Consider the following 7,500-nt stretch of genomic DNA (forward strand, 5'->3'; position numbering starts at 1 on the left):
AAGGTAAACATTATGCGGTACATCAGTACTTTCCTAATAGTTCGGTCGTCTCACGGCACTGCTTAGTAAATGATGCAAGGCCAAATATAGATGATTTATGCGAATGTCCCTATACGTGCTGTAAGACTGGGCACACAACGTGAATCGCACGTCAGCCAGACACTCGAACATGCACCACTCTCGGCCTGCAACGGAGACACACAATACGTAAACATCTGGAATGCGACAATGTCGAGTGCATCCTCTCTGCCACATTGCACCGTCGACACTATGATAACCAGAGCAGTAGGTCCACCTATAAAAGCACAATACCCCACTCCTCCGACAACTACCATTGCTCAGATAAATCAACACCACCAACACACATCCTACACAGAGGGGCACCAAATATCATCCCCCGCCCTCGTGTTATACCACATGAAAAATTGCAGAAGTGAGAGACACACATCCGCCAGCCTCTTGCTACAAGCATCGAACCGACGTGACGTATCTGACGGTGACTCAGGCATCCGTGTACTGCCACCACTATCCACCCCCCCCCCCCTCTCTCTCTGCCCCCTTCCCACACAATACCAAATTTAACCAACTTTATCGCTTAACCTAACTGTGGCTGTACCAGTTTATCGCTTAACCTAACTGTGGCTGTACCAGTTTATCGCTTAACCTAACTGTGGCTGTACCAGTTTATCGCTTAACCTAACTGTGGCTGTACCAGTTTATCGCTTAACCTAACTGTGGCTGTACCAGTTTATCGCTTAACCTAACTGTGGCTGTACCAGTTTATCGCTTAACCTAACTGTGGCTGTACCAGTTTATCGCTTAACCTAACTGTGGCTGTACCAGTTTATCGCTTAACCTAACTGTGGCTGTACCAGTTTATCGCTTAACCTAACTGTGGCTGTACCAGTTTATCGCTTAACCTAACTGTGGCTGTACCAGTTTATCGCTTAACCTAACTGTGGCTGTACCAGTTTATCGCTTAACCTAACTGTGGCTGTACCAGTTTATCGCTTAACCTAACTGTGGCTGTACCAGATTATCGCTTAACCTAACTGTGGCTGTACCAGATTATCGCTTAACCTAACTGTGGCTGTACCAGATTATCGCTTAACCTAACTGTGGCTGTACCAGATTATCGCTTAACCTAACTGTGGCTGTACCAGATTATCGCTTAACCTAACTGTGGCTGTACCAGATTATCGCTTAACCTAACTCAATTTGTCCCTTAACCTAACTCAATTTGTCCCTTAACCTAACTCAAGTTGTCCCTTAACCTAACTCAATTTGTCCCTTAACCTAACTCAATTTGTCCCTTAACCTAACTCAATTTGTCCCTTAACCTAACTCAAGTTGTCCCTTAACCTAACTCAAGTTGTCCCTTAACCTAACTCAAGTTGTCCCTTAACCTAACTCAAGTTGTCCCTTAACCTAACTCAAGTTGTCCCTTAACCTAACTCAATTTGTCCCTTAACCTAACTCAATTTGTCCCTTAACCTAACTCAATTTGTCCCTTAACCTAACTCAATTTGTCCCTTAACCTAACTCAATTTGTCCCTTAACCTAACTCAAGTTGTCCCTTAACCTAACTCAAGTTGTCCCTTAACCTAACTCAAGTTGTCCCTTAACCTAACTCAAGTTGTCCCTTAACCTAACTCAAGTTGTCCCTTAACCTAACTCAAGTTGTCCCTTAACCTAACTCAAGTTGTCCCTTAACCTAACTCAAGTTGTCCCTTAACCTAACTCAATTTGTCCCTTAACCTAACTCAAGTTGTCCCTTAACCTAACTCAATTTGTCCCTTAACCTAACTCAATTTGTCCCTTAACCTAACTCAATTTGTCCCTTAACCTAACTCAATTTGTCCCTTAACCTAACTCAAGTTGTCCCTTAACCTAACTCAAGTTGTCCCTTAACCTAACTCAAGTTGTCCCTTAACCTAACTCAAGTTGTCCCTTAACCTAACTCAAGTTGTCCCTTAACCTAACTCAATTTGTCCCTTAACCTAACTCAATTTGTCCCTTAACCTAACTCAATTTGTCCCTTAACCTAACTCAATTTGTCCCTTAACCTAACTCAAGTTGTCCCTTAACCTAACTCAAGTTGTCCCTTAACCTAACTCAAGTTGTCCCTTAACCTAACTCAAGTTGTCCCTTAACCTAACTCAAGTTGTCCCTTAACCTAACTCAATTTGTCCCTTAACCTAACTCAAGTTGTCCCTTAACCTAACTCAATTTGTCCCTTAACCTAACTCAATTTGTCCCTTAACCTAACTCAATTTGTCCCTTAACCTAACTCAATTTGTCCCTTAACCTAACTCAATTTGTCCCTTAACCTAACTCAATTTGTCCCTTAACCTAACTCAAGTTGTCCCTTAACCTAACTCAAGTTGTCCCTTAACCTAACTCAAGTTGTCCCTTAACCTAACTCAAGTTGTCCCTTAACCTAACTCAAGTTGTCCCTTAACCTAACTCAAGTTGTCCCTTAACCTAACTCAAGTTGTCCCTTAACCTAACCCACGTTGTCCCTTAACCTAACCCACGTTGTCCCTTAACCTAACCCACGTTGTCCCTTAACCTAACCCACGTTGTCCCTTAACCTAACCCACGTTGTCCCTTAACCTAACCCACGTTGTCCCTTAACCTAACCCACGTTGTCCCTTAACCTAACCGACGTTGTCCCTTAACCTAACCCACGTTGTCCCTTAACCTAACCCACGTTGTCCCTTAACCTAACCCACGTTGTCCCTTAACCTAACCCACGTTGTCCCTTAACCTAACCCACGTTGTCCCTTAACCTAACCCACGTTGTCCCTTAACCTAACCCACGTTGTCCCTTAACCTAACCCACGTTGTCCCTTAACCTAACCCACGTTGTCCCTTAACCTAACCCACGTTGTCCCTTTGCCTAACATAGTTCACTGCTCGGAATCTCTGGTGTCGTTGTTATCCTCATGTAGATGTCTTGCGAGTGTTGCTTACTTTCCACATATTCCTGCTATCCACTGTCAATTGTACTGCAATAGGACTATATCGCCGACCCCCCCCCTCCCCCCCCTCTGTCCCCCTCTGTCCCCCTCTTTGTGTCTCTGTCCTCTCAAGCTGGTCGGTCTGGCGTTTGAGTGTTAAATGAGCCTCGCAGCTGTTCAGTTGCATTCAGATGTCGACGCCCTCAGTGTACGTCGTGGTATGGTCTGTGTCCATTGTCCGCTGATGTCGTACGCGTAACCCACACGCTGTACCGATCATCGGTCGTTACGTACAGAGTGAAGTAGTGTGATACGTGTGACCGTACGCTGGCTGTGCCCAACGGTGTCGAATCTCAATTTCCATATGTTGTGCTTGATGCTACTTGTCTCGTCTCCCAATAACAGCTAGGTTGCACTGTGGTACGCCGTAGAGGCGTGTGGGAGGAACGTACGAACGCATTGTATGTCACCCTGGGTCGCTGGGGGTGGTGGTGCGGTGAGTCAGGTCAGGTCAGGTCAGCGTGAGCCGTCTGATGTAGTGACGCGTGTATTCCGACTTTGTCGTATTGCCTCACACAAAGTGCTACCCTGGTGGACCGCGTTCCATATCTGGGACATGCCGCAGATGCCGGTTGACAGTGGATCGCGGAAGGTACATCGCATACGTGCGCGGGCCACCTTCCACGTGTTCTCTTCTGCACATGTCGCAGTGTGTATGTGGTCTGATGTAGCGTGTCGTGACACATGACATCCTGGCATGCAAGAATTGTTGAATTCGCAAATGTAGGTGGACATCTACGTTTACTGCCCAAGATACGCAAATGAACTGGAAATCCGTTGTTGAGCGGTTGTTCACGCTGGAGGTGAATCTGTGATGGCGACGATCGGTACAGCTATTAACCGGTTGTTTCAGCGGTACCCGCCACATCCACACGCGTGACTAGGCCCATGTGGGTATGAAGCGATACGCGGCGGTGGCTTGGTGGGACTGTTCCCGGCCGGTGAAGGGGGGCCGCCCGGCGTGTTGGCCGCGCGCTGCGTGGGCGCACGCGCAACAGGCGGCTGGTGGGGGGCGCCGAGTGGCAGGAGCGCCAGCCGACGGGCCCGGCAGGCGGCGCAGCTACGCTGCGGCGCACCCTGCACGCGGCGCCTGGCGGCCAAAGTTGGTTCAGCCGAGCCCGGTGCGAAGCGCGGTGGACATCTGCAGTGTGCTGGTCTGATTGAGGACTGTGTGCGTTGAGGATGCGCCGCCGCCTGGCACTCGGCGCCGCGACGCCGTCTGCTGCTCGGTCGCCCCAGCGGTTCTCGCAGGTGGTTTGTATCGCAGTTGTGCGGACGTGTTGGCGCGTGCGCTGTGCTGGGAGAGTTCGCTTCTGCACCCAAGTGGGGCTTTGCCCTTGTGTGGCGCTGGCGTTGGAGCTGCCGGTCACCATAGGTGGCGCGTGTTGTCTCCCGCCGGCAATGCCACGACAGCACGCTCCCGGGCCTCTGTCGGCAGCGGCAAGCTCAGTTGGGAGCAAGGGTGTTCGCACTAAAACCGTCTACTCGCCTAACTCCGGGCGATTGCGCCTCTCTCGAAACCGACCAAGTACCTAGGACGGCGCTGCGCGCCGCCGGGACCTGAGAGGGTTTCGAGGTGTATCGTGCAGGGGAGCTCGGCCTCCTCCTGTTTGCAGAATAATTGAGCGGACGCTTGCGTGTTCGCGCGGGCCCCCGGGACACACTCCCGGGCGGCCGGCTGCTCAGCTCTAGTTGACGCAGCTCCCTGGTTGATCCTGCCAGTAGTCATATGCTTGTCTCAAAGATTAAGCCATGCATGTCTCAGTACAAGCCGCATTAAGGTGAAACCGCGAATGGCTCATTAAATCAGTTATGGTTCCTTAGATCGTACCCACGTTACTTGGATAACTGTGGTAATTCTAGAGCTAATACATGCAAACAGAGTCCCGACCAGAGATGGAAGGGACGCTTTTATTAGATCAAAACCAATCGGATTGGCTTGTCTGGTCCGTTTGCCTTGGTGACTCTGAATAACTTTGGGCTGATCGCACGGTCCTCGTACCGGCGACGCATCTTTCAAATGTCTGCCTTATCAACTGTCGATGGTAGGTTCTGCGCCTACCATGGTTGTAACGGGTGACGGGGAATCAGGGTTCGATTCCGGAGAGGGAGCCTGAGAAACGGCTACCACATCCAAGGAAGGCAGCAGGCGCGCAAATTACCCACTCCCGGCACGGGGAGGTAGTGACGAAAAATAACGATACGGGACTCATCCGAGGCCCCGTAATCGGAATGAGTACACTTTAAATCCTTTAACGAGTATCTATTGGAGGGCAAGTCTGGTGCCAGCAGCCGCGGTAATTCCAGCTCCAATAGCGTATATTAAAGTTGTTGCGGTTAAAAAGCTCGTAGTTGGATTTGTGTCCCACGCTGTTGGTTCACCGCCCGTCGGTGTTTAACTGGCATGTATCGTGGGACGTCCTGCCGGTGGGGCGAGCCGAAGGGGTGCTTTCGCGTCCCGAGGCGGACCCCGTTTAAATCCTACCAGGGTGCTCTTTGTTGAGTGTCTCGGTGGGCCGGCACGTTTACTTTGAACAAATTAGAGTGCTTAAAGCAGGCAAGCCCGCCTGAATACTGTGTGCATGGAATAATGGAATAGGACCTCGGTTCTATTTTGTTGGTTTTCGGAACCCGAGGTAATGATTAATAGGGACAGGCGGGGGCATTCGTATTGCGACGTTAGAGGTGAAATTCTTGGATCGTCGCAAGACGAACAGAAGCGAAAGCATTTGCCAAGTATGTTTTCATTAATCAAGAACGAAAGTTAGAGGTTCGAAGGCGATCAGATACCGCCCTAGTTCTAACCATAAACGATGCCAGCCAGCGATCCGCCGCAGTTCCTCCGATGACTCGGCGGGCAGCCTCCGGGAAACCAAAGCTTTTGGGTTCCGGGGGAAGTATGGTTGCAAAGCTGAAACTTAAAGGAATTGACGGAAGGGCACCACCAGGAGTGGAGCCTGCGGCTTAATTTGACTCAACACGGGAAACCTCACCAGGCCCGGACACCGGAAGGATTGACAGATTGATAGCTCTTTCTTGATTCGGTGGGTGGTGGTGCATGGCCGTTCTTAGTTGGTGGAGCGATTTGTCTGGTTAATTCCGATAACGAACGAGACTCTAGCCTGCTAACTAGTCGCGTGACATCCTTCGTGCTGTCAGCGATTACTTTTCTTCTTAGAGGGACAGGCGGCTTCTAGCCGCACGAGATTGAGCAATAACAGGTCTGTGATGCCCTTAGATGTTCTGGGCCGCACGCGCGCTACACTGAAGGAATCAGCGTGTCTTCCTAGGCCGAAAGGTCGGGGTAACCCGCTGAACCTCCTTCGTGCTAGGGATTGGGGCTTGCAATTGTTCCCCATGAACGAGGAATTCCCAGTAAGCGCGAGTCATAAGCTCGCGTTGATTACGTCCCTGCCCTTTGTACACACCGCCCGTCGCTACTACCGATTGAATGATTTAGTGAGGTCTTCGGACTGGTACGCGGCATCGACTCTGTCGTTGCCGATGCTACCGGAAAGATGACCAAACTTGATCATTTAGAGGAAGTAAAAGTCGTAACAAGGTTTCCGTAGGTGAACCTGCGGAAGGATCATTACCGACTAGACTGCATGTCTTTCGATGTGCGTGTCGTGTCGCGCAACACGCTACCTGTACGGCAGTGGCCGTGCGCCGCGTGCGGAACCACGCGTGCCTCTCAAAACTAGCGGAAGTGTTGTTGTTGTGTGGTACGAGCGCTGAAGCTCTGGAGCGGCTGGCCTGCGGTACCTGGCGCCTGGCGCCGGTTTTGAATGACGTTCGCCCGAGTGCCTGTCCGCTCCGGTGTGGAGCCGTACGACGCCCATCGGCTGTGAGGCCGTTGGACACAAAAAAAATAGTGGAACAGGGGCCCTCAGACGCCTCAGTCCCGCAAATGCTACTGTCTTGAAAGAGACAGTGGGAGACTGAAAAGGAAAAGATCACCCAGGACGGTGGATCACTCGGCTCGTGGGTCGATGAAGAACGCAGCAAATTGCGCGTCGACATGTGAACTGCAGGACACATGAACATCGACGTTTCGAACGCACATTGCGGTCCATGGATTCCGTTCCCGGGCCACGTCTGGCTGAGGGTCGGCTACGTATACTGAAGCGCGCGGCGTTTGTCCCGCTTCGGAGACGTGGGAGTGTCGTGGTCGCCTGTGTGGCCGGCCGCGTCTCCTTAAACGTGCGATGCGCGCCCGTCGCCTGGCGGTTCGCATACCGGTACTTTCTCGGTAGCGTGCACAGCCGGCTGGCGGTGTGGCGTGCGACACCTCGTACAACGACCTCAGAGCAGGCGAGACTACCCGCTGAATTTAAGCATATTACTAAGCGGAGGAAAAGAAACTAACAAGGATTCCCCCAGTAGCGGCGAGCGAACAGGGAAGAGTCCAGCACCGAACCCCGCAGGCTGCCGCCTGTCGTGGCATGTGGTGTTTGGGAGGGTCCACTACCCCGAC

The 7,500-nt window shown here is 51.3% G+C and overlaps 3 non-coding genes across 3 annotated transcripts in view; all 3 read left to right on the top strand.

Annotated features, from left to right (window-relative positions):
• Window positions 1-4,725: 4,725 nt before the first annotated feature.
• On the top strand, window positions 4,726-6,618 carry LOC126331857 (small subunit ribosomal RNA). Its single transcript, XR_007563534.1, has one exon. It is a non-coding gene; the product is annotated as a small subunit ribosomal RNA (ribosomal RNA).
• A 362-nt stretch (window positions 6,619-6,980) lies between these two features.
• On the top strand, window positions 6,981-7,135 carry LOC126331862 (5.8S ribosomal RNA). Its single transcript, XR_007563538.1, has one exon. It is a non-coding gene; the product is annotated as a 5.8S ribosomal RNA (ribosomal RNA).
• A 188-nt stretch (window positions 7,136-7,323) lies between these two features.
• The window catches only part of LOC126331859 (large subunit ribosomal RNA), a 4,222-nt gene continuing 4,045 nt past the window's right edge, over window positions 7,324-7,500 (top strand). The window contains exon 1 of the ribosomal RNA XR_007563535.1: window positions 7,324-7,500. This exon is cut by the window's right edge and continues 4,045 nt beyond it. This is a non-coding gene — a ribosomal RNA (large subunit ribosomal RNA).

The sequence above is a fragment of the Schistocerca gregaria genome, unplaced genomic scaffold, assembly GCF_023897955.1.
Source record: "Schistocerca gregaria isolate iqSchGreg1 unplaced genomic scaffold, iqSchGreg1.2 ptg001418l, whole genome shotgun sequence".
Taxonomy (NCBI): domain Eukaryota; kingdom Metazoa; phylum Arthropoda; class Insecta; order Orthoptera; family Acrididae; genus Schistocerca; species Schistocerca gregaria.